We start from the raw sequence: 24654 nt of genomic DNA on the forward strand, positions 1-24654 counted from the left end.
TTTTTATACAGCTGAAAAATTAGCACCCTTTTCTAGTATTTTCAGGGGTTGAAGGCAACACAGAATAACATCCCTCATCTCTCAAGTGAAGCCATTCATTCCTCTACCATATGTGTACCTTTATTGTTAAAGAGTACAGTGATAGTCAAATGGCTTTTCTGTTCTATTTGTTCATATATCAAAATGGAATAAATAATAGCTAGCATTCACTGTATACTTATTATTCTCCAGGCACTGTGCTGGATACTCTGTATGTGTTCTGTCACTGCAGGAACCATCAACATCCATTAACATCCCCATCTTTACAATGAAGGCATCGGAAACTTAGGCTAAATGATTTGTGCAGCTGGTGAGTGGTTGAACCAGAATTGGAACCTGGGTTCACTGGACTCTGGCGCCTGCATTCTTAATCACAATGGTCCACTGTCCTCCTTTCCAGAGCTTCCCTTCCTTCTGATCTGTATCACTGGCACCAGCACTGTCAGGAGGTGGAATAAAACTGGTGAGCAGGGCAGACAGAAACACCCTTCTCAAGAGCTGACATTCCACCAGTGGACAAAGGCGAGTGCAAGGCAGCGCAACAGAACAGCAGCCAAAGCAGCCACTGCTGGGGGCAGAGCAGGCTTCCCAGAAAATAGGAGCCGCAGCTGAGACCTGAAGAGCACGTTACATTAAGAGTCAGACAGATGAAAATATTCTTCTTAGTAAAGTATCTCAAGAATGGAAAAAAAAGTACCCAATGTACTCACCCCTACTATGAAACTAATTTAGGGCTTTCACATGAAAACTATAACCCAGTTACAACCTAATAGGGGGAAGGGGGAAAGGGAGAGGAGGGAGGGGGGAGGGGGACAGGCGGGATCACACCTGGGTGCATCTTACAAGGATATATGTGAAACTTAGTAAATGTAGAATGCAAATGTCTTAGCACAATAACTAAAAAAACGCCAGGAAGGCTATGTCAACCAGTGTGATGAAAATGTGTCAAACGGTTTATGAAGCTAGTGTATGATGCCCCATGATCATATCAATGTACACAGCTATGATTTAATAACAAAAAAAAAAAAAAGAGTCAGACAGATGAGCGGAGGAGAGGAAACAGCCTGCGAGCTCCACGTGGCACAGAGAGAGAGACCGGGTCAGAGAGAGCTAAGGCTGGACCAGCGGGCAGGGACCAGAGCAGCAAGAGCCCCCGGACTATGATGAGGAACAAGGAATTATTTGTTGGTAATAAAAGCCACAAGAAATTTTAAGCAAGGATGTGATAAGAGGAGATTTCTACTTCAGATGTTAGGATGCTACCTGGAGACTGGGCTGGAAGGTTAGGAGAATAAGGGCCGTGAGACCAGTCTGGAGACTCTCACAGTAACATGAGCAAGAGGTAAATGCCTTCCAAAGTTGTGGGTGTAACATGATGCACAGAAGGCAAAGGTTTCAAAAGGCTTGTAGGAGGTGGAGTCAGGAAGACCTGGGAACTCCTGGGTATGAGGAGTGAGCAAGAGAGGGATCAGGAATGACTCTTGGGGCCGGGTGTGGTAGCTCACGTCTGTAGTCCTAGCGCTGTGGGAGGCTGAGGTGGGTGGATTGCCTGAGCTCAGAGGTTCGAGACCATCCTGAGCTGGAGTGAGCCAGAGTGAGACCCTGCTCTCTACCAAAAAAAAAAAAAAATAATAATAATCCAGGTGTTGTGGCGGGCACCTGTAGTCCCAGCTACTTGGGAGGCAAAGGGAAGAGAAATGCTAAAGTAAGAAAAGAAAAGAAGAAAAAAAACCCCTCCAAACTAAGATGAGTGAAAAGCCAGTTGAAATTGAAAGCAAAATTAAAAAAAACAAAAAATAAGAATGACTCTTGGAAGTGACCTGACATGTGGGGGATGGTAGAGTCATCTACTGAGATAAGAAACAAAGGAAGATGGGGAGGCTTGAGGGAAAAATAATGTGTTCCACTTGAAATGTGCTGAGTCTGAAATGCCCAAAGTTACAGGAGTCGTGAAATCCACAAGAGAGAGCTAAGACAGAAGACGCACACTTGGGGGCTGGTGGCGCAGCTCATGCAGCTGGTGTGAGGTGCAGAAACGAGCAAGTCTGTGAAGTGCTCCAAGTGAGAGAGGGCTGAGTACATGATCCTGAGCTTTGACCCCGAGGAACAGCAGAGACCACTGAGGGTTCTGAAAAGAAGGAAAACCAAGTTTCGCGGTGCTGGAAGGCAACATGTCTTGTGAGGACACAAAAGCTGTAAGCATGGGACGCTGTCCAAGGGTAAATCAGAGACAGGACAGGAGAGTGTAAAGAGTTCTGGGAACTGAGGGCGAGGAGGTGTCCAGGGAACTGGGCACTCGAAGTGAGGGGGCGGTGAGAGGTCACGGGGTGACCTAAATGGAACAGTAGATTAATGATTACAGTTATTTGGGAAAATGATCTATGCAAAGAATTCTTTATGTGGTTGATTACAATTAGTTCGTTAAGCAATTAGAGACCTCTGGAGGCGTGTTCTAAAGCACAAGTTGTCTGGCCACAAGATCCCACCAAACCTTGCCCCTGTTTCTTGCTCTGGTTGCATTGGTGCTTCTCATCTCTGTGTCAGCTCAATCCTCACTCCCAGCCTCCTGCTTACTGCTGACCCCTTTGGTATTCTCTGCCTATGTGTTTCCTCAAGGCTCAGATGACTCTTCATAAGGGCACATTTTCTTGTTTATTGTCTCTCTCCCTCAAGGAGCTACGAACTCTACAAGGGTCAGGATGACAACTTTTGTTCCCATAGGCACATAATAACTAACTGCTCAATAAATGACGGAATGATCAAAGGGCAGAATTATTTTTGTAGCAGGGTTTAAATGAAGCTAATTGAATTTTTAGGTAGTGCTGTCAAACTGAGGGTCATTTATCATGAAATAAAATTCAACATTTTAAAACAAAGTATACTACACTGTGTGAGTAAGCCTTGTTATGTGAAGATGTTTATATGTATGTCTACAAACATATGTGGTATAACCATGTATACAGGTTATGATATAAAATATATTCTCATTATAATTCTCTCAGAAACAATTTTAAAGCCACTGCATCAAGATATGTGACACCATCCGCATTTTAACAAATGAAACATTCCCAAAGAACAAAAGGACTTGCCCGCGAACCTGGCCTGATGGGATAAGCCGCGCCAGCCCTGTCTGGATGCACATCACTCCTCACAAGGCCCTGCCCAGAGTCACTGCATGCGGCTGTTAAACAATGTTCACTTATCCTTCTGAGATTACAAATATCTGAAAAATACTTGTTTGGTACCAAATGCCCAATAACTCCAACTATTTTGTTTTGATTTGACTCAGCAACTTTTATAGACTGAATTTACCAGTTAGTGATTTAAATGACTAAATTGATTATGCCCATAGGAGACCATCTTTTTACTTCTAAACCCATAAAATATAAATGCATGTCCAATATCTTTGCATAGAGCCAAAGAATACATGTAAAACATATTATTTTGTGTGCTGAAATATAGCTATGTTTTAAACACATGGCAAAGTATCATACTTCATGCAAAAAAAATACTACAAGTCATCTGAAACAACACAAGAAACTGTGGGATTGTTTCATCGCAATAACTAACATATTATACTACCAAAATAAGAAAAGTAACTTGAAATAATATTGATGCTTTTTAAAAAAATCACGAAGAGGCTGTATAACTGCTTATGATAAACATACTGCTCTCTGTAGAAATACAATATAATAAGCATTCATTATACTTACATTTCATTGTTCTTTAAAAATATATATATATTTATAAAAATATATTTATAGCATTTATAAATAAATACTAATTACATATTAGTATTAGTATATTTTAAATTATGTATAATTTGTGCCTACCCTTTCATCATAACAAAAAAAGTTGGTTCATCTACTTTGTCAAAATACACCAACAATACTAACCTTTAAAAATAGGTGCACCTTTTTAAAAAACCTGTAAGAAGTCAGTACTCAAAAATTAAATGCCATGTGGAAATAATCAGGTTAACTCAAACTCTTCAAAAAGTATCATTTAAAAAACTAAAATAGATGAGTTAATAGCTAGATTAAGAGAGAATGGAAAAACAACTACTACACGTAAGTTCTGATTAGAATTTTTAAACAAGGAAGAAAAACAGTTATGAAAGGTATTTTTAGGACAATTGCGAAAATGTGATTATATGTTAGTTACTAGATGACATTATGGAATTACTATTCATTTTCCTAGATGTGCTAATGGTATTGTGGTTGTGTAGGAGACACCTTTATTCTTCAGAGATTCATGTTCAAGTATTTAGATATGTCCACAACTCACTTTCAAACAGTGGAGAAGGGGAAAAAATAGATTTTGAGATTTTGATCTCTCTCTCACTGGGAACACACACAAACACACACACGCTTACTGAGGTGGTAACTATAGAGACAACACGCCCAATTTCCATGGACACACAGCACCTTCTCAAATCAAACTATGAAAAGTAATATTATTAGGGGCCTTTCAAATCTGCCGTTAATGGTAAGATTCAATATACATGGTAAAGGAAATGTACAGCCAAATATGAGAATATAATTCAACTACGATATAAATGAAGTAGATCAAAATACTGATATAGAATGATTTCTAAGAAATTAAGTGAAACTAAGGAAGTTAGAAAATGGTATGGAAAGCCCGATTTTTGGTAATCTTTTTTATAATTGTGAAATCATACGAAATAATTTATCAAAGATATAAAGAATAATAAACACACAAATACTCTTTGCACTCTATTACCCCTTAGCCACGCCACGGCAGTGTCTCTGATAGTTTTCCCTCCTTTACAAAGGTTCATTTCTGCTCATTTTCCCTACCCTTTGTTTGTTGTTTACTGTATACACACATCTACTACATATATTAGTTTTGTATGGTTATGAACTTGACCTTAATGTTATCATTCCTTTGAAACTTTTTCTTAAGCTCAAGATTCATCTATGCAAATGTGTATAAACTTAAGTTCTTTAATTTTTTTCACTGTGTAATCAGAGCAGCCTTTTCAACTACAATTTTTTGCAAATGCCATGGCTATAAAATGTCATCTTATGGTGCTTGCTCGACTTCTCTGATTCCAACAGATGCTGAATAAGGACGTTCACTTGGCTTTCCTATGTGTTGCTTGGGATATGTCTGTTCAAATTTTTTGCCCATTTTTCTGCTCGTTTGTTTTTTTTTCTTGATTTATAGGAGTTCTTTACCTTGAAACTCAATTCAAAGTTGATTATATGTCATAAATATCTTCTCCCAATTTGCAGCCTTTCATTTTACTGAAATGATATCTTCTGATAAATAGGTTTTACATTTTGAAACAGTCGTCACATCATTAAATATGCAAAATATAAAACCAAAAGCACATATACTTTCTTGTGTGCAGAAAATACGCTTAGAAAAACAATCTAGTGAATACTGACCAAAGCAATAACTATGTCAATATCTAAGTTGTTAACTGCATTAATAACTATGTTCATACCATTTCAGGTCATGTGGAACTTTTGCTTTTGGCAACACATACCTGTAACCTTTGAATATTTAATGTATGTGTTATTTCTTTTTTAACCAAATGATCTTTAGGGAGTTTAAGGTTAGGTTTCAGAGTATTTATGAGTATAAAATTTCAATTTTATGGGCATTTTTCTTGAGAGAGGTTCCATAACTTTCTCCAGATTCTCAAAGGGGCCTGGGAATATTAAAAATATAGCACTATGCAATTATCTAAAACATATATTAAATAAAAGTTTGGAGGTAAAAAGTCTCTTGGATTCCATAGAGTCGTCACTTAACCTCTGTATGTCAGCTTCACAATCTGTACAATGGGGTTAATAGAAGAACTTGTTCCATAAGGTTGCTGTGAGAATTAAGCAAATACATATGAAGGACTTAGAATGGGGCCAGGCTCATCTAAGTTGATGCAAAAGTAATTGATGGTTTTACATTGCTAAAAGTTGCTGTTTAATACTGAAATACATTCTTAAATGTGGTTATCTTAACCATTTTAATGTGTACTTCTCACATGACCTTTTTTTGCTGACTCATTGCTGTTTATTTTAAATTTAAATAAATGGTGTTAGACAAAAAGCAAATTTGATCAATTCTCTCATTATGTTCAAAATGGGTTGTAGATCAGCAGAGCCAACTTACAACCTCAACAACACGTTTGGCCCAGGAACTGCTACGGAGCGTGCTGCGCAGAGGGGGTTCCAGCAGCTGTGCAGAGGAGTGAGTGGGGAAGCTGAGGAGCGCAGTGGCCACTGAAGCTGACGATGGCTCATGGTGAGCAATGGTTGGATCCTCTGACAAGTGCACAGAAACACTGACCTTCAGCCTTCGGGTGCGTGAAGCAAGTTGGAAAGGTGGGGAAGCTCGAGAAGTGGGCGCCTCCTGAGCTGACCGAAAATCAGCGCAATCGTCATTGTCAAGTGTCATTTTCTCTTATTGCACGCGATGAACCATTTCTCAGATTGTGATATGATAAGTGGATTTGATACAACTGGCAATGCAGCTCAGTGGATGGACCCACAGGAACCTCCAAAGCACTTCCCAGACCCAAACTCACACCAAGAGGTCAAGGTCACTGTTTGGTGGTCTGCTGCTGGCCTGGCCCACCACAGCCTTCTGAATCCAGGCAAGACCATCACACCTGAGTGTCCGCTCAGCACATCCCTGACAGGTGCTGACAGCTGTGACACTAGCAGCTGGCATTGGTCACAGAAGGGGCCGATTCTTTTTCTTTGCAGTTTTTGGCCAGGGCTAGGTTTGAACCCGCCACCTCTGGCATATGGGGCTGGTGCCCTACCCCTGTGAGCCACAGGCGCTGCCCGAAGGGGCCGATTCTTCACCACAATCCCTGACCTCATGTCACACAACCAACGCTTCAAAAGTTGAAGGAATTGGGCTACAAAGTTTTGCTTCATCCACCACATTTGCCTGACCTCTCACCAACCAACTGCCATTTCTTCAAGCATCAAGATAGCTTCTTGCAGGGGAAATCCTTCCACAACCAGTAGGATGCAGAAAATGCTTTCCAGGAGCTTGTCAAATCCTGAAGCACAGACTTTTATGCCTCAGGGATAAGCAAACTTATTTCTCTTTGGCAACAATGTGTTGACTGTAATGGTGCCGATTCTGATTAAGATGCATTTGAGCCTAGTTATGATTTAAAATTCCTGGTCTAAAACTGCAATTATTTTTTTTTTGTTTGTTTTTAATTTTTTTTTTTTTTTGCAGTTTTTAGCCGGGGGTAGGTTTGAACCCACCACCTCCAGTATATGGGGCCAGTGCCCTACTTGTTTGAGCCATAGGCACTGCCCAAAACCGTAATTACTTTTGCACCAACCTAATAACTGCTCAATAAATAGTAATAGATATTTATTCCTGACAGTATTTTAGATAAAGACTAAAAAAATTATAACAGATTTAGTGTTTTTTTTTTTTTTTAAGATATTCTTACTCTGCTGCCCAGGCTAGAATGCTGTGACATCACCCTAGCTCACAGCAACCTTGGGTTCAAGCAATCCTCCTGCCTCAGCTTTCTGAGAAGGTGGGACTACAGGCACACCAGAATGCCAGGCTAATTTTTCTATTTTTAGTAGAGTAGATTCATTTTTCTAGATTCAGTAGAGACAGGGCCTTGCTCTTGCTCAGGCTGGTCTCAGACTCCTACGATTGAGCACTCCTCCCACCTCCCTCAGCCTCCAAGAGTGCTGGGATTACAGGTGTGAGCCACTGTGCCCAGCCCAGGTATGCTAGCCCAGATTTGATGTTTTGATAGATTTTTTTTTTATCTGGGAGGGGCCAAGGAAAGGAGTGGCTTCCCTGGATTAAGCCCTGGTCCTAAAAATAGGTATTCACAGCTAGGAAATAATCAAGTGTAATATTGCTACAATAGAATAATATCTTTGTGAAGTTTCTCTCAAAAGTATTTACTCTAGAAACAAAATGTAAATGTGTATCAGAGAAGTTATAGGATACTTACAATAAACATTTTTTATCATTTTGTCTCTCTAGTGCCCCTTCCTTATCAGAGAACATTATGGTAACAACTGCATTTTGTAGTGAACAGGTCTCTTCATCTTTGCTGATAAAGATCACATATTTTTTAGAACAGAATATGAATCAGACCAAACCGAATACATTTAGAAGTGATTCATTTGATAACCTTATGACTTCTTAAAGTTGGAGTGGTTTAATTTGTATTTGTAGAAAAATGAACAAAATTCTTGAAAAGTGTGTCCATTACATTCTACATTTGCTTAGCTAAAATTCCTATCACCAAAGTTCCTAAGCTTTGTATATAGTTCTGAGAAATTCCTTGTAGAGTTTTTAAAAGAAAGCCCATTCAATAATTTATGTTTGAACATGTACATACAAAAACCAATTTCATCAAACAGCCCCTTTGTTAGCTGTTAAATTTTTAGATGAAAGAGGTTTACCAATTGATCTCTGTCCTCATGGAGTTCATATTTTAGCATGGGAAGATATAATCAAAAGGTAAATAAGTGGCAGTGGCTGTGGCTCAAGGAGTAGGGTGCCAGCCCCATATACCAGAGGTGGTGGGTTCAAACCTGGCCCCGGCCAAAAAAGAAGTGTATAGTATTATCGCAGGTGAAAGGGGAGTACTTAGAAGTTGTAACTGTGAATACAGCAGCCCTCACTGAGAAATGAGGTGACGTTTAAATAACAATGTCAAGGTGCTGAAATAGCTGTAGAGGAGCAACTTGAAGGAGGCGTGTGACTTCTGGATATTCTGGGCAGAGCCAACAGCTTCTCAACCCAAGGCCGGGCCTCACCTGGAGTTTAAGAACAGCAAGGATGCTGGAGTGGCTCTGGCAAGACCTCTCAAGTGGGAAAACAGTAGACAAAGGCTAGAGAGGTGATGGTGGGCCAGAGCATGTGGGGCTCAGGAGGCCGTTGTAAGGACTTTGGCTAATTCTTTAAGGGTACTGAGTTGCTGCAAGATTTTGAGAAAAGCAATTTACATTTTTAAAGGAACACAATGGCTCACATATTAAAACTAACTTCAGGGCAGTGATTTGCAGCCATGAAAAATTTTCAAGATCATTAATTAAATTATTTTCAAAAGGAGTTCAAAGCACAGTTTGTGTGTGTGTGTGTGCGTGCGTTTTTTTTGAGACAGAGCCTCAAGCTGTCACCCTGGGTAGAGTGCTGTGGCATCACAGCTCACAGCAACCTCCAACTCCTGGGCTCAAGCGATTCTCCTGCCTCCGCCTCCCAAGTAGCTGGGACCACAGGCGTCCGCCACAACGCCCAGCTATTTTTTGGTTGCAGCCGTCATTGTTGTTTGGCAGGCCTGGGCTGGATTCGAACCCACCAGCTCAGATGTATGTGGCTGGCACCTTAGCCGCTTGAGCCACAGGCGCCGAGCCTGTTTTTTATTTTTTTAATAACATAATTTAAGTGTGCTGTGGAAGTTTAGCTATAGGTTCAAGTATGCCATGAGATTAAAAAGGTTGAAAAACACTGCTGTAGGGGGCAGGGTGGAGCAAGAAGCAGTAACTGTGATAATCAGAGAAGATGGTGTCTCGGATCAGGGTGATCACCATAGGGGTAAGAAGAAGTGATCAGGTTGTTGACGAACTGTGAAGGAACAATAAATAGGTTTTCCTAATAGATTTGATGGTGCGTATGAAGGGAAGAGGTGGCAAAGAGTACTCAGACATTTTGACAGAGGAAATGGAAGGATGGCTGCCACTCAGTGAGACGGGACAGTTACGGGTTGAGGTGATTCAGGAGGAAAGAGCAGGGATTCAGTTTGGGAAGCATGATCTGAAATGTTCACTAGACCTGGTGATACATACACAGAGATATCAGCATTCAGATGTGCGTAAAGCCGTGTGATTACCAACAGTGTGCAGGGAAAGAGAGATGAGAATCTCTACAGCTCCAGCAAACACACCAGGAACACTGATACTAAGTATGAACATGCACCTGGGTCTGAAATTCTGCATCTTAAATTATCTAAGACATAGATCAGTGTGTTTACAAATCAAGCTTCAACTTCTAAACATAGAATGGGAGGGTGATGACACCCTGAGGTTCCTGCCTCAGCAGTATTCAAGTCTAGTGGTCTTGTTCATCTTTGAACCCTTGATTCATAGCACAATGCTTGACAGAGTGAAGACTTAGTGAATAATTTTGAATTTGACGAATAAGTAAAAAGTATTTGTGATATTAAAGAAGTTTTCAGGTTATGTTTCCCTTGAGCAGTGATACAACATGTGCCTTTTAAATGCCTAATAGGCCCCATCCACTCTGTGCAAAGGGACTGGGAAGCCAGCCTGAGAATGAGCTTCCAAATTTCAAAAGTGAAACCTCATCAGCCTGATTGGTGAACACATAGCTGAAGGTCGCAAAAAGTGACATCTGCCCAGTTTTGCAAGAAGCAGACAAATGGCCTAGTAAAGAAAATGATAAAGAGTCCCTGGGGTCAAGGGCTATATATTTTTATAACATCTCACCAATAGAACAGCCTCTAAGTTCTTTTATTTGGCTACATATTAGGGCCAGATGTTAGAACCATGACAACTATTTGGCAGAAACAAGAAAGAAGGAACTGGGGTGGCGCTTAGGGAGATGGTTATAATCTATGTGACTTGTTACAGCCAAGATCTTATTTGGCTTGATGTACGTATATATCAAGGATATTACACTATTTGTTCTCATCAGTCAGCCAGAAGAATCTATTTGCCTAGGGCAGAAGTTCTCAAGCTTTTTGGTTTCTGGACCTATTTATACTCTTAGAAATTACCAAGGACCCCAATGAACTTTTATTTATATGAGTTATACCTATTGATTTTTACCACATTAAAAATTAATGCTGAGATGTTTTAAAAGAATACACATACATGAGCTGTCCCAGCAATATAGTCACTAAATATTATGAAGTATCCGTAAAACTCCATTGCATACTTGAGAGAAAAGAGTGAAAAGGCGACTAGTGCCTTACGGTCTTCATGAAAATCATTTTCTACTCTGAAAGGGTTTTTGGGATTCTGACAGACATAGGAAGCACACTTTGAGAACAGATGGCCTAAGGAAAGAACAGGATTATTACAACAGGACTGAAAAAGAGCCAACAGTTAGCTTTTACTTCCAGAATAGCAATTTTTGAGTCTCTAGAGGGAGATAAAAGTATAAAAAGTCAGGTTTTATTGAGAATGAAAAGATTCCTAAATTCCCACAATTCTATTTACATATTCCTTGGTGCCTGACCAAATTTTGCTTTAAATGACAAGCAGAAAGAACTCAAGTCAAGCTATCAAGCTCCCCAGAGAGGCGCTGAGAAGGCTCAGGGCAGAGAAGAGGAAGGAGAGAGCCAGGAGGAAGAGTTCCGGTGCCAGTTTCCTTGATGGTTTCACCCAGCTCAATCTTGGGGTCCACCCTGAAAGGAGACAGCACTGGAAGTACAGAACATGAAGAAGATGAAGGGAGAGCTGAGTCCAAGGAGATCTGGGCTGTGCTTCCTGGTGGAACTCAGGAGGCAGCCCTTCTTCTAAGTTGGTAAGTACCTACAAGGTCTCCTCAGCAACATACAAAAGAAAGTAGTAGAAGGTCTAATCTAGTATTCTTAAACATCTTAATGGCACTATGTATAACATGCTTTTTAAATAGGTCACTTAGATTCCGAATTTAATAAATTCCTTATTTAAATAACTAATGATTGGGACTGTTCTATTTGTGGCAAACCTATAAAAAAGGAAACTAAGCCTGAGCAAGATTCAGATCTACAAAAAAATAGAAAAGTCAACTGGGTGAGGAGGTGGCGCCTATAGTTTCAGCTACATGGGAGGCTGAGGCAGGAGAATTGGTTGAGCGTGATGTTGCAGTGATCTCTGATCATGCCACTGTATTCTATCCTGGGCAACAGAGTGAGACCCTGCCTCAGAAAAAGTTGACCAGCATAGTCTACAAGGGAGGTTACAGGTAACCAATAAATGTAGAATTAATTCCTCAATGAGCAGAAATTAGAAAGTCTTTGGTGCTTAACAAGGAATCCTCTGGGCCATCAAAACAGAGAGATGAATATTTATACAAAAACCAAAGGATAACAAAAAAATCCAACTGCATCAAAGATTTAAATGCAAAAACATAAAACCACCAATATATATTTTAAAACCTGTTTTAAAAATCTTACATACAAATAGCATTTTCTAAGCATTTACACAAAACACAGATACCATGAAAGAAAACATGAAGTTGGTTAGTAAATGAACTTAACAATTTTATATGATCCCACCAAAATACTTTTAAATAAAGTAAAAAGTAGGAGCAAGATGGCAGCCGAGTAACAGCTTCCTTGCATCTGGGCACCGTGAGTCTGGGGAGATAGGACTCCAGGCATCTCTGGCTGGTGGGAACTGCCTATCATCACTCCTATGAAGATACAGGGAGTCAGCAAGAGACTTCTGGACTCCAAGAGGAGGACTAAAACAGTGGAAAACCGGCAAGTGGTCGCGTGTGTTCAATCCGTCTAAACCCGCCCACAACTGTAAGTTCAGTAGCAGCGAGACTGCAAACCAGAAAGGCCTTACCTGTGAACTGTTTTGATGTCCTTGGACTTGGCACTGAGTTGAACTGCCTTGGGGAAGGCCTGAGCGGGAGTGCGGAGAACTTTGGCCGATGTCTAGGGCCCCAGTCTGAGCTGCTGAGCCAGACGGAGCTAATAGTGTTTGGCAGTGGGTCACACGGATCCATTGTCAGTGATCTGCCCCGGCAAGCTCCGCCCTCAGGGTCGCAGAGCTAGAAACCGGTGGGAGCTGGTAACCCAGCAACCAAGTAGCCTAAGGGTGGGGTTTGAGCCGCCTTGCAGCCCTAACCCTCAGGGGCAGAGTGAGACGGGTTTTGGCACACTGGGTAAGTGGATAGCCACTTCAGCAGCGATTCCAGCGAGAAAGCTGGGAAAGCTTCTGCTCAGCAAGTTTACAAGTTCAAAGTGCCTTTTAAGTAGGCTAAAGAGAGATTTAGGGTGTCTACCTGCTGGGGTTTGAGAAATCAGCAGCCTCCAGTCGTATCAGAACTGTGACTAACATCTCATACCCCAGAAGACCACGTGTTGCCCAGACAATATTCAATAACATATACAAACTGCTTTGTTTTTGGTTGTGTATTTTTTTCTTTTTTTTTTTGGTTTGGTTGTTTTTTTTGTATGTTTATTTTGACATTGCTGATGTTCCTTTGTCTTTTTAATTTCAATCTTTTCCACACAGATCCCTTTTTCTTTCTCAATTTTCCTAGTTTAATTATAATTTCCCATTGCTGCCTTTTTTAATAACTTCAACTTCATTTTTGCTAGTGTTTCTACCGATATAATTTGGTTTTTCACCCAATTTTATCCCCGTAAAGTTTTCTGTTTGCTTCCTTTGGTTTGATTTATAGCATTTTTGTCTTTCCTATCTACTTGGTGGAGGTGGAGTACTGTGTCTGATCAGGTTAGCAAAGAGCTGCTGACATCAAGGGAACCACGCAACTGGGCACCCTCAGAAGGTGGGGTTTTTTAAGGTTGTGTCAAAGTACCCTACTGTACACCTATATTGCCCTGTCTCCCTCTTTCTGTACCTCTCTTCTTTTTGTCAATATTACTTATACCCACCCCCTCTCCTTTCTCTTTCTTTTTTTCTTATCACTTGGTCCTCCTTTCTTTCATCCCCTTTTTTTGCTCTTCAACCTTCTCACCCTTCTGGTCCTGTACCCTTAGTCCACAGGCACAAGAACTTAAAGAGCAAGAAGAAGCAAAAGGAAAATTAGGGCAAGGAAACAGATAAAAGAAATCACTCATGAGGAAGAATCAGCAGAAAACTCCAGGCAACATGAAGAACCAGTCCAGAACAACCCCACCAAGGGACCATGAGGTAGCTACTGCAGATGATTCCACCTGTAAAGAAATCTTAGGAATGACAGAAAGGGAATTTAGAATACACATGTTGAAAACAATGAAAGAAATGATGGAAACAATGAAGGAAATTGCTAATAAAGTGGAAAATAACCAAAAGGAAATCCAAAAACAGAATCAAATAAGAGATGAACAATATGAAGAATATAAAAAGGATATAGCAGACCTGAAGGAACTGAAACAGTCAATTAGGGAACTTAAAGATACAATGGAAAGTATCAGCAACAGGTTAGACCATGCAGAAGAAAGAATTTCAGAGGTAGAAGACAAAGTTCTTGAGATAACTCAGACAGTAAAATAGGCAGAAAAGAAGAGAGAGAAAGCAGAACGTTCACTGTCAGAATTATGGGACTTTATGAAGCGTTCCAACATACGAGTTATAGGAATTCCAGAAGGGGAAGAAGAATGCCCCAGAGGAATGGAAGCCATACTAGAGAATATTATAAAAGAAAATTTCCCAAACATCACCAAAGAGTCTGACACACTGCTTTCAGAGGGATATCGGACCCCAGGTCACCTCAACTCTAACCGAGCTTCTCCAAGACACATTGTGATGAACCTGTCCAAAGTCAAGACAAAAGAAAAGATTCTGCAAACTGCCAGGAGTAAGCACCAGTTGACCTACAGGGGCAAATCCATCAGAGTTACCGCAGACTTCTCTAATGAAACTTTCCAAGCAAGAAGACAATGGTCATCTACCTTTAATCTCCTTAAACAGAACAATTTTCAGCCCAGAATTCTGTACCCTGCTAAGCTAAGCTTCAAAATTTACGGAGAAATCAAATCATTTATGGATATACAAACATTGAGGAAATTTGCCACAACAAGACCAGCTCTACAGGAAATACTTCAACCTGTTCTGCACACTGACCACCACAATGGATCAGCAGCAAAGTAAGAACTCAGAAATCAAAGGACAGAACCTAACCTCCACACTGATGCAAAAGATAAAACTAAGCAATGGACTCTCACCAAATAAGACGAATAGAATACTACCACACTTATTAATTATCTCAATAAATGTTAATGGCTTGAATTCCCCACTGAAGAGACATAGATTGGCTGACTGGATTAAAAAACACAAGCCATCCATTTGCTTTCTGCAAGAAACACACCTGGCTTCAAAAGACAAATTAAAGCTCCGAGTCAAGGGTTGGAAGACAATTTTTCAGGCAAATGGAATTCAGAAGAAAAGAGGAGTTACAATCTTATTTTCAGATACATGTGGATTTAAAGCAACTAAAGTCAAAAAAGACAAAGATGGTCACTTTATATTGGTCAAGGGAAAACTACAACAAGAAGACATTTCCATCTTAAATATTTATGCACCCAATTTAAATGCTCCCAGATTCTTGAAGCAGACCTTACTCAGTCTGAGCAATATGATATCTGATAATACCATCATAACAGGGGACTTTAACACACCTCTTACAGAGCTGGACAGATCCTCTAAACAGAAATTAAACAAAGATGTAAGAGATTTAAATGAGACCCTAGAACAACTATGCTTGATAGACGCATATAGAACACTCCACCCCAAAGATAAAGAATATACATTCTTCTCATCACCCCATGGAACATTCTCCATAATTGATCATATCCTGGGACACAAAACAAATATCAACACAATCGAAAGAATTGAAATTTTACCTTGTATCTTTTCAGACCATAAGGCACTAAAGGTGGAACTCAACTCTAACAAAAATGCTCAAGCCCACCCAAAGGCATGGAAATTAAACAATCTTCTGTTGAATAACAGATGGGTGAAGGAAGAAATAAAACAGGAAATCATTAACTTCCTTGAGCATAACAACAATGAAGACACAAGCTACCAAAACCTGTGGGATACTGCAAAAGCAGTTTTGAGAGGAAAATTCATCGCTTTAGATGCCTACATTCGAAAAACAGAAAGAGAGCACATCAACAATCTCACAAGAGATCTTATGGAATTGGAAAAAGAAGAACAATCTAAGCCTAAACTCAGTAGAAGAAAAGAAATATCCAAAATCAAATCAGAGATCAATGAAATTGAAAACAAAAGAATCATTCAGAAAATTAATGAAACAAGGAGTTGGGTTTTTGAAAAAATAAATAAAATAGATAAAATATTGGCCAGACTAACGAGAAATAGAAAAGTAAAATCTCTAATAACCTCAATCAGAAACGATAAAGGGGAAATAACAACTGATCCCACAGAGATACAAGAGATCATCTCTGAATACTACCAGAAACTCTATGCCCAGAAATTTGACAATGTGAAGGAAATGGATCAATATTTGGAATCACACCCTCTCCCTAGACTTAGCCAGGATGAAATAGACCTCCTGAACAGACCAATTTCAAGCACTGAGATCAAAGAAACAATAAAAAAGCTTCCAACTAAAAAATGCCCTGGTCCAGATGGCTTCACTCCAGAATTCTATCAAACCTTCAAGGAAGAGCTTAATCCTGTACTGCAGAAATTATTCCAAAAAACTGAGGAAGAAGGAATCTTCCCCAACACATTCTATGAAGCAAACATCACCCTGATACCAAAACCAGGAAAAGACTCAAACAAAAAGGAGAATTTCAGACCAATCTCACTCATGAACATAGACGCAAAAATTCTCAACAAAATCCTAGCCAAAAGACTACAGCTTATCATCAAAAAAGTCATTCATCATGATTAAGTAGGCTTCATCCCAGGGATGCAAGGCTGGTTTAACATACGCAAGTCTATAAACGTTATCCACCATATTAACAGAGGCAAAAATAAAGATCACATGATCCTCTCAATAGATGCAGAAAAAGCATTTGATAAAATCCAGCATCCTTTTCTAATTAGAACTCTGAAGAGTATAGGCATGGGTTGCACATTTCTAAAACTGATTGAAGCTATCTATGACAAACCCACAGCCAATATTTTACTGAATGGAGTAAAACTGAAAGCTTTTCCTCTTAGAACTGGAACCAGACAAGGTTGTCCTCTGTCACCTTTACTATTCAACGTAGTGCTGGAAGTTCTAGCCAATACAATTAGGCAAGACAAGGAAATCAAGGGAATCCAAATGGGAGCAGAGGAGGTCAAACTCTCCCTCTTTGCTGACGACATGATCTTATACTTAGAGAACCCTAAAGACTCAACGACAAGACTCCTAGAAGTCATCAAAAAATACAGTAATGTTTCAGGATATAAAATCAATGTCCACAAGTCAGTAGCCTTTGTATACACCAATAACAGTCAAGATGAGAAGCTAATTAAGGACACAACTCCCTTCACCGTAGTTTCAAAGAAAATGAAATACCTAGGAATATACCTAACGAAGGAGGTGAAGGACCTCTATAAAGAAAACTATGAAATCCTCAGAAAGGAAATAGCAGAGGATATTAACAAATGGAAGAACATACCATGCTCATGGATGGGAAGAATCAACATTGTTAAAATGTCTATACTTCCCAAAGCAATCTACCTATTCAATGCCATTCCTATCAAAGTACCTACATCGTACTTTCAAGATTTGGAAAAAATGATTCTGCGTTTTGTATGGAACCGGAAAAAACCCCGTATAGCTAAGGCAGTTCTCTGTAACAAAAATAAAGCTGGGGGCATCAGCATACCAGATTTTAGTCTGTACTACAAAGCCATAGTGCTCAAGACAGCATGGTACTGGCACAAAAACAGAGACATAGACACTTGGAATCGAATTGAACACCAAGAAATGAAACTAACATCTTACAACCACCTAATCTTTGATAAACCAAACAAGAACTTACCTTGGGGGAAAGACTCCCTATTCAATAAATGGTGTTGGGAGAACTGGATGTCTACATGTAAAAGACTGAAACTGGCCCACACCTTTCCCCACTCACAAAAATTGATTCAAGATGGATAAAGGACTTAAATTTAAGGCGTGAAACAATAAAAATCCTCAAAGAAAGCATAGGAAAAACACTGGAAGATATTGGCCTGGGGGAAGACTTCATGAAGAAGACTGCCATGGCAATTGCAACAACAACAAAAATAAACAAATGGGACTTCATTAAACTGAAAAGCTTCTGTACAGCTAAGGACACAATAACCAAAGCAAAGAGACAACCTACAGAATGGGAAAGGATATTTGCATATTTTCAATCAGACAAAAGCTTGATAACCAGGATCTATAGAGAACTCAAATTAATCCACATGAAAAAAGCCAACAATCCCTTATATCAATGGGCAAGAGACATGAATAGAACTTTCTCTAAAGATGACAGACGAATGGCTAACAAACATATGAAAAAATGTTCATCATCTCTATATATTAGAGAAATGCAAATCAAAACAACCCTGAGATATCATCTAACCCCAGTGAGAATGGCCCACATCACAAAATCTCAAAACTACAGATGCTGGCGTGGATGTGGAGAGAAGGGAACACTTTTACACTGCTGGTGGGACTGCAAACTAGTACAACCTTTCTGGAAGGAAGTATGGAGAAACCTCAAAGCACTCAACCTAGACCTCCCATTCGATCCTGCAATCCCATTACTGGGCATCTACCCAGAAGGAAAAAAATCCTTTTATCATAAGGACACTTGTACTAGACTGTTTATTGCAGCTCAATTTACCATTGCCAAAATGTGGAAACAGCCTAAATGCCCACCAACCCAGGAATGGATTAACAAGCTGTGGTATATGTATACCATGGAATACTATTCAGCTATTAAAAAAAATGGAGACTTTACATCCTTCGTATTAACCTGGATGGAAGTGGAAGACATTATTCTTAGTAAAGCATCACAAAAATGGAGAAGCATGAATCCTATGTACTCAATCTTAATATGAGGACATTTAATGACAATTAAGTTTATGGGGGGGGGAAGCAGAAAGAGGGATGGAGGGAGGAGGGTGGGGCCTTAGTGTGTGTCACACTTTATGGGGGCAAGACATGATTGCAAGAGGGACTTTACCTAACAATTGCAATCAGTGTAACTGGCTTATTGTACCCTCAATGAATCCCCAACAATAAAAAAAAATAAATAAATAAAAATAAATAAAGTAAAAAGTTATATAAGAAGTTGAAGATTGAAGTTGAAGATATATATATAACATATCACAAAGCAGGACTAATTTCCTTGAGGTACAGGAATCTTGATGAATAACTTTTTAAAAGAAAAAAATATTCTAACAGAAAAACATGCAAAGTATATAAATGGATAATTCCAAGAAAAAGAATTGTAAATGGCCATTGTACATAAGAAAAGCTATTTAATATTAATAATTCATGAAATTTAAGGCCAGGCACAGTGGCTCACATCTGTAATCCGAGCAGGTGGGTAGACTGCCTCACCTCAAAGGTTCAAGACCAGCCTGAGGAAGTGTGAGACCCTGTCTCCAAAAAACAGCCTGGTGTTGTGGTGGGTGCCTGTAGCCCCAGCTACTCATGAGGTTAAGACAAGAGAATTGCTTGAGCCCACGGTTTGAGATTGCTGTGAGCTATGATACCACGACAAAGGGTGACAAAGTAAGACTCTGTCTCAAAAAAAAAAAAAATTACAAATAAAAATGAGGGCTGATTTTCCACCTAGGAAACTGACAAAAATGTGAACACTGAAAATATGAAATGCTAAATCTATTTCTCTGTCTCAAATAACCCATAATTAATAAATATGTATATCAAAAAACAACTGTAAATATTGAATGTTGGCAAGAATAAGTACTTTCATACATTTTGTGGGAATGTAAATTGATATAGCCTCTGAAGAAAAACTGCCACATTTACCAGAATAAAAGTAATGTTGTAATTCCTTGCTATGTGTATAATTCTAGTTTATTCTTTATCTTCGTTAGTATGTTTGAAATATTCCATGATAAAAGATGTTTAAGGAAACAAATGCACACACAATCCTTAATTAAAGTGTTGAGAATATCTAATATACCAGAGATTGCACAATATAGAGATTTATGTACAAAAATGTTTGATGAAGCAATGCTAAGAGCAGAAAAGTGACATATACAAATGTATACCAAGAAATGCATATTTAATTATACTACTTCTGTTAATGAAACACCATGAATCTATTTAAAAAAGAAATGTCAATCTATATGTGCTGGTATGTTAACATATCTGAATATCCAAAAAGTTCCATTTGGACAAAAAGGAAAGTGTGTGTTTATTTGTAGAGCATATTCCAAGAAGACAAAACTGAAGACGGTAGTTGCCTCTCCTTTATAAACTAATGTACTGTTTCAATGTCTTGCCATAATTATATTACTTTTAAATAATTCAAAAGCAAACAAAATAAGCATTGACTTCACAGATCTCTGTTTTACCTTTATAAGTTCATTTTTCAAAGGTCAGCCTAGTTCATAGCCTCAACAATGCAGAAGACCCATAAATTTCAGGCTCTGACCTTGACCTGTGTTCTCCAGCTCTGGGGCCAATTTGACAATGGTCTCCTGCATGTGTATCCCGCCCATTTCTCCAAATACATTTGGATCAGGAATCACATTCTCCCAAATCAAGAATCATCAAGATCACAAGATCATCAAGAATGTGAAGATCACAAGATCATCGAGAATGTGGAGATCACAAGATCATCGAGAATGTGGAGATCACAAGATCATCGAGAATGTGAAGATCACAAGATCACAAGATCATTCAGAATGTGAAGATCACAAGATCATCGAGAATGTGAAGATCACAAGATCATCAAGAATGTGATCAAGGATCACATACTCTTGTTTATCTACGAGTATCTTCTCTCTCAACTGGACTTCTGACACCAGAATTCCACTGTCAAACAAGAATCCAGACTCTGATATTTTCTCTTTGTTTTTGAAAACAAATGCCTATTATTCTTTAGTTATCAAATAAGCTGAAAAGATGCAAACACTGATTTTTTGTGTGTAGTAGTAAAGGAATGTAACAGAATCTACTTTAGGTAATCAATGGCTACTGCTGCTGGGCATGGAGGGTTGGGCCAGACTTTATTTTCCTAAGACGGATTACTGAAAAGAATAAGACAGTCAGAATAATGTGCTGATACAGGCTGATATGGGCTATTCAAGAACTCAGATCACTGAAGACTATCTGGCAGGCTGCAGCAGATGTGAGTCAGAATTGCCAGTGGGTGGGTACAGCTCCCCTGATTGTCACAATAACAGAACTTTAAATCAAAGTAGAGAATTTAGGAAGAGCCAGCAATCCATAAAGGAAAACACAGGCAATGTCAACTCACGTATGAAAAAAAAATCCTAGTTCAATAATAATTTGAGACATGCTTATCAACAATAATGCAATATCTCTTTCCACCCATCAAGTTAGCAACAATTCAAAACAGGTAATACACAGTGCTGGCAACGGTGGGACTAACACTCTGGTAAGTCTTTCTTCAAGGCAACACAGCAATGTGTCCCCTTCTTCAAAACGTTTATACTTCTTTATTTCATTTTTAGAAACTCTCCTTGAGGAACTTATGAGAGCTGTGTGTAAAATCAGCCACCGCAATGGACAAGTATAACAAGTATACAGTAAATCAACTTTCTGCTGTTTTAAGCTGAAAAATCAAAAAAATAAAAAATTTAGGCACCACAGAAACAAAAAAAATTCACAGCTTACAGAAACCTCAAACTCCTGGGCTCCAGTGAACCTCCTGCCTCACCTCCTGAGTAGCTGGGACTACAGGGGCCCGCCATGATGCCCAGCTAGTTTTTCTATCTTTAATAGAGACAAGGTCTCCCTCTTGCTTAGGCTGGTCTCAAACTCCTGAGCACAGGCGATCCACCTGCATCAACCTCCCAGAGTGCTGGGATAGAGGCGTGAGCTGCCACGCCCAGCCTCTCTAACCTTTTCTGCACCCTGGGAAGGTTCTCCTGCCTCCCAGGCACTGGCTGGGGGGTCTGCAACAGCTCCCTCTCCTTCTTTGGCTCAAATTTCCCTGTCACTTCTCACTGTTCTCTCTTAGATGCTCTAGTCCATGTGTTATCTAATTGCAGTTTCTGTCCTTTTCTGTGGAGGAGGTGAATGCTATGAGCTTTTAATCAGCCATGTTAAAGCCCCTCATCACAAAATTTTATAAGTAGATCTTGCTGACTGTAGGACAAATTACAAAAAGACCCATAAATACTTTAAAAATTACTAAAATGTAAAACCAATATTGTTTAAGGGAGTCTAACAAAGGTTAATACTACTGCACCTGAAATTAAGTAAATTTCAATAACCTCATTAAGATAGGTTTTTCTGAAAAAGAAATAGCAAAAACCAAAAAAGTTTACATGCATCTGTGTGTGCGCATGAGTGTGTGTATTAACAGGAATGAGATAATAGTAAATATGCTTCTGTAACTATAGTTTCCTTTTCTTGAAAAACGAGTTTTTTAAATTCAATCAATAACTATTTATTGAGCAAATACTATGAAACCAGTTTTTATTATAATGTGAATATAATATGTAATAAGACAGTAGCTTCCTACATTTTGCCTACTTCCTGGGGCAGTAATTTTCTTTCTTTCTTTCTTTCTTTTTTTTTATTAAGTCATATACACATAGAGCACGAATACCTTTATGCCTATGGGCGGGTACAATGTTTTTTTTTACACAATCTGAAGTGCTTACATAAAACAAATCAACATAGCTTTCTCCTCATTTTCTTGGTCATTGTGTTAAGACATTTATGTTCTACACTTGACAGATTTGACTAGTACCCTTGCAAAAATGAGCTTTTAAGATAACTTCCATGGCAGTGTAGTCAACACTATTACTGTGGATTTCACATTATTTAGCATACCAGATAAACCACACTAAAAAGAACCTCTGTTTTCTTTTTGTAAAATCTTTTCTTTCTAACTGAAACATACACTCAAGAACCTAAAATCTTAAAAACAAAAAATTTACTAGGGTAACTTTCAAAAGGTTGAATTTGTCTGGTTTTATTATTTAAATAAGTAAAATCCAAAGTATATTGAACATCCAAATTTTTTAAACTTTGTAATTTGTATCTTAATAATAAAAATGTTCTGGTAAAATGCATAATCGGTCAACCCAGTATTACTAAGAAGTTAAAATTATACAATATTATTACTAATTTCTCAAAAAAATTTAGGTTTTATCATGAAATGCTTTTAAAGAAAATAAGTTTTATTACTTTTAGCAGTTGACAGGTCTCTTTTATTCAATTGCAATTAGTACATTGTATAAAGCTATCATTGCATAATCTGATAGGTAGTGTTTGAAAACTGCAAAATATGTTGCAAAGGCAGGAAAAAAAAAAATCAAGCCTGTATCATTCCTGTCTCATCTGTACTTCAGTTTACTAAAGAAATGATGATGGTAGATCCTTTTCTTTTTTTAATAAAATCTTGAGCTAATATCATATGCAGAGAAGTGATACATTTACAACACGATATTTTGTAATTCCTATTTGAATGATGCGCATGACAATGATTATCAATAGCTGCCAAAAGTGTTAGAGATGATTACAGTGGATGACACACTATTAGGAAAACGAATCCACTGATTAATTTTAAGATTATAAGAAAGAGAACTGAAATTATGTCTCCTAAAGAGCTGAAGCAGCACCACCTAGGAAATATCCTTAATACCCCATGGTCCACAAATGAACTCAGATTCTGATCAAGCTTCCCAATCTAGAGAACAGGTTGAAGGAAACACAGCAACAGAGTAACATGTTAACATCATGGGGATACAATCAGAAATATCCACCTCGAGAAATTCTAAAGCACAGATAATGTTTTATTCTACATCTGCATGGTCCTTGTTTAATTCCCGATTTGACACAACCAGGTAGGAGAAACCTGGGGCATTCTGAATAGTGACTAGATACTCAAAGATATTGAGAATTTATTATTAATTCTTTTTATGTTTCAAAATGACTTTGTGGTGGTTACAAATAAAATTATTTAATAAATTTTTAATTTATGTAATAATAAATGATTATTTGTAATTATTTATTATTAAGAGACATGTATTGAAATGTTTACAAACAAAATTTTATATTTGGAATTTTGTTCAAAATTATCAAAATTTTGGTGGAGGAGGAACTTATAGATGGGTTTATAAATGAAACAAGATTGTCCACATACTGAAATTATTGAAGGTAGGGGATGATTAAATATGTATTTATTATACTATTCTGTCAAGTTTTCTACGTTTAAAATTTTCCATAACAAGTCTTAAAAGCCTTTGAAATTCTTTTCATAATTGGACAAAGGACTAATGACCAGAATATACAAAGACCTCAAGCAAATCAACATGAAAAGAGCAAACAAGCCCATCAATCAATTGGCAAGTGACATGAACAGAACCTTTTCCCAAGAAGACTGAAGGACAGCAAACATACTCATCGTCCTTAACCATCAGCGAAATACAAATCAAAACCACTTTTAGATATCACCTAACAACAATGAGGAGAGCCCACACATCTAGGTTCCAAAGCTGCAGATGCTGGCACAGATGCAGAGAGGGCTACGCTTAAGCAGCATTGGCAGGATTGCAAACTAGTACAGCCCTTTTGAAAAGAAGCATGGAGAATCCTCAAAAAACTATGAAGTAGACCTCCCACTTGACCCTGCAATCCCATTAGTAGATATCTACCCAGAAGAAAAGAAATCATTTTACCATGAGGACATTTGCACCCAAATGTTTATAGCAGTTTGATTTGCAATTGCCAAGATGTAGAAACAACCCAAGTTCCAATGTAAACTGGGGTATATGTGGACCATGGACC

The 24654-nt window shown here is 38.6% G+C and overlaps 1 protein-coding gene across 2 annotated transcripts in view; it reads right to left on the reverse strand.

Moving 5' to 3' along the window:
* The window catches only part of ITFG1 (integrin alpha FG-GAP repeat containing 1), a 302922-nt gene that overhangs the window by 236638 nt on the left and 41630 nt on the right, over positions 1-24654 (reverse strand). The window lies entirely within an intron of this gene.

Source organism: Nycticebus coucang, chromosome 2 (assembly GCF_027406575.1).
Source record: "Nycticebus coucang isolate mNycCou1 chromosome 2, mNycCou1.pri, whole genome shotgun sequence".
In the NCBI taxonomy this organism is placed as follows: domain Eukaryota; kingdom Metazoa; phylum Chordata; class Mammalia; order Primates; family Lorisidae; genus Nycticebus; species Nycticebus coucang.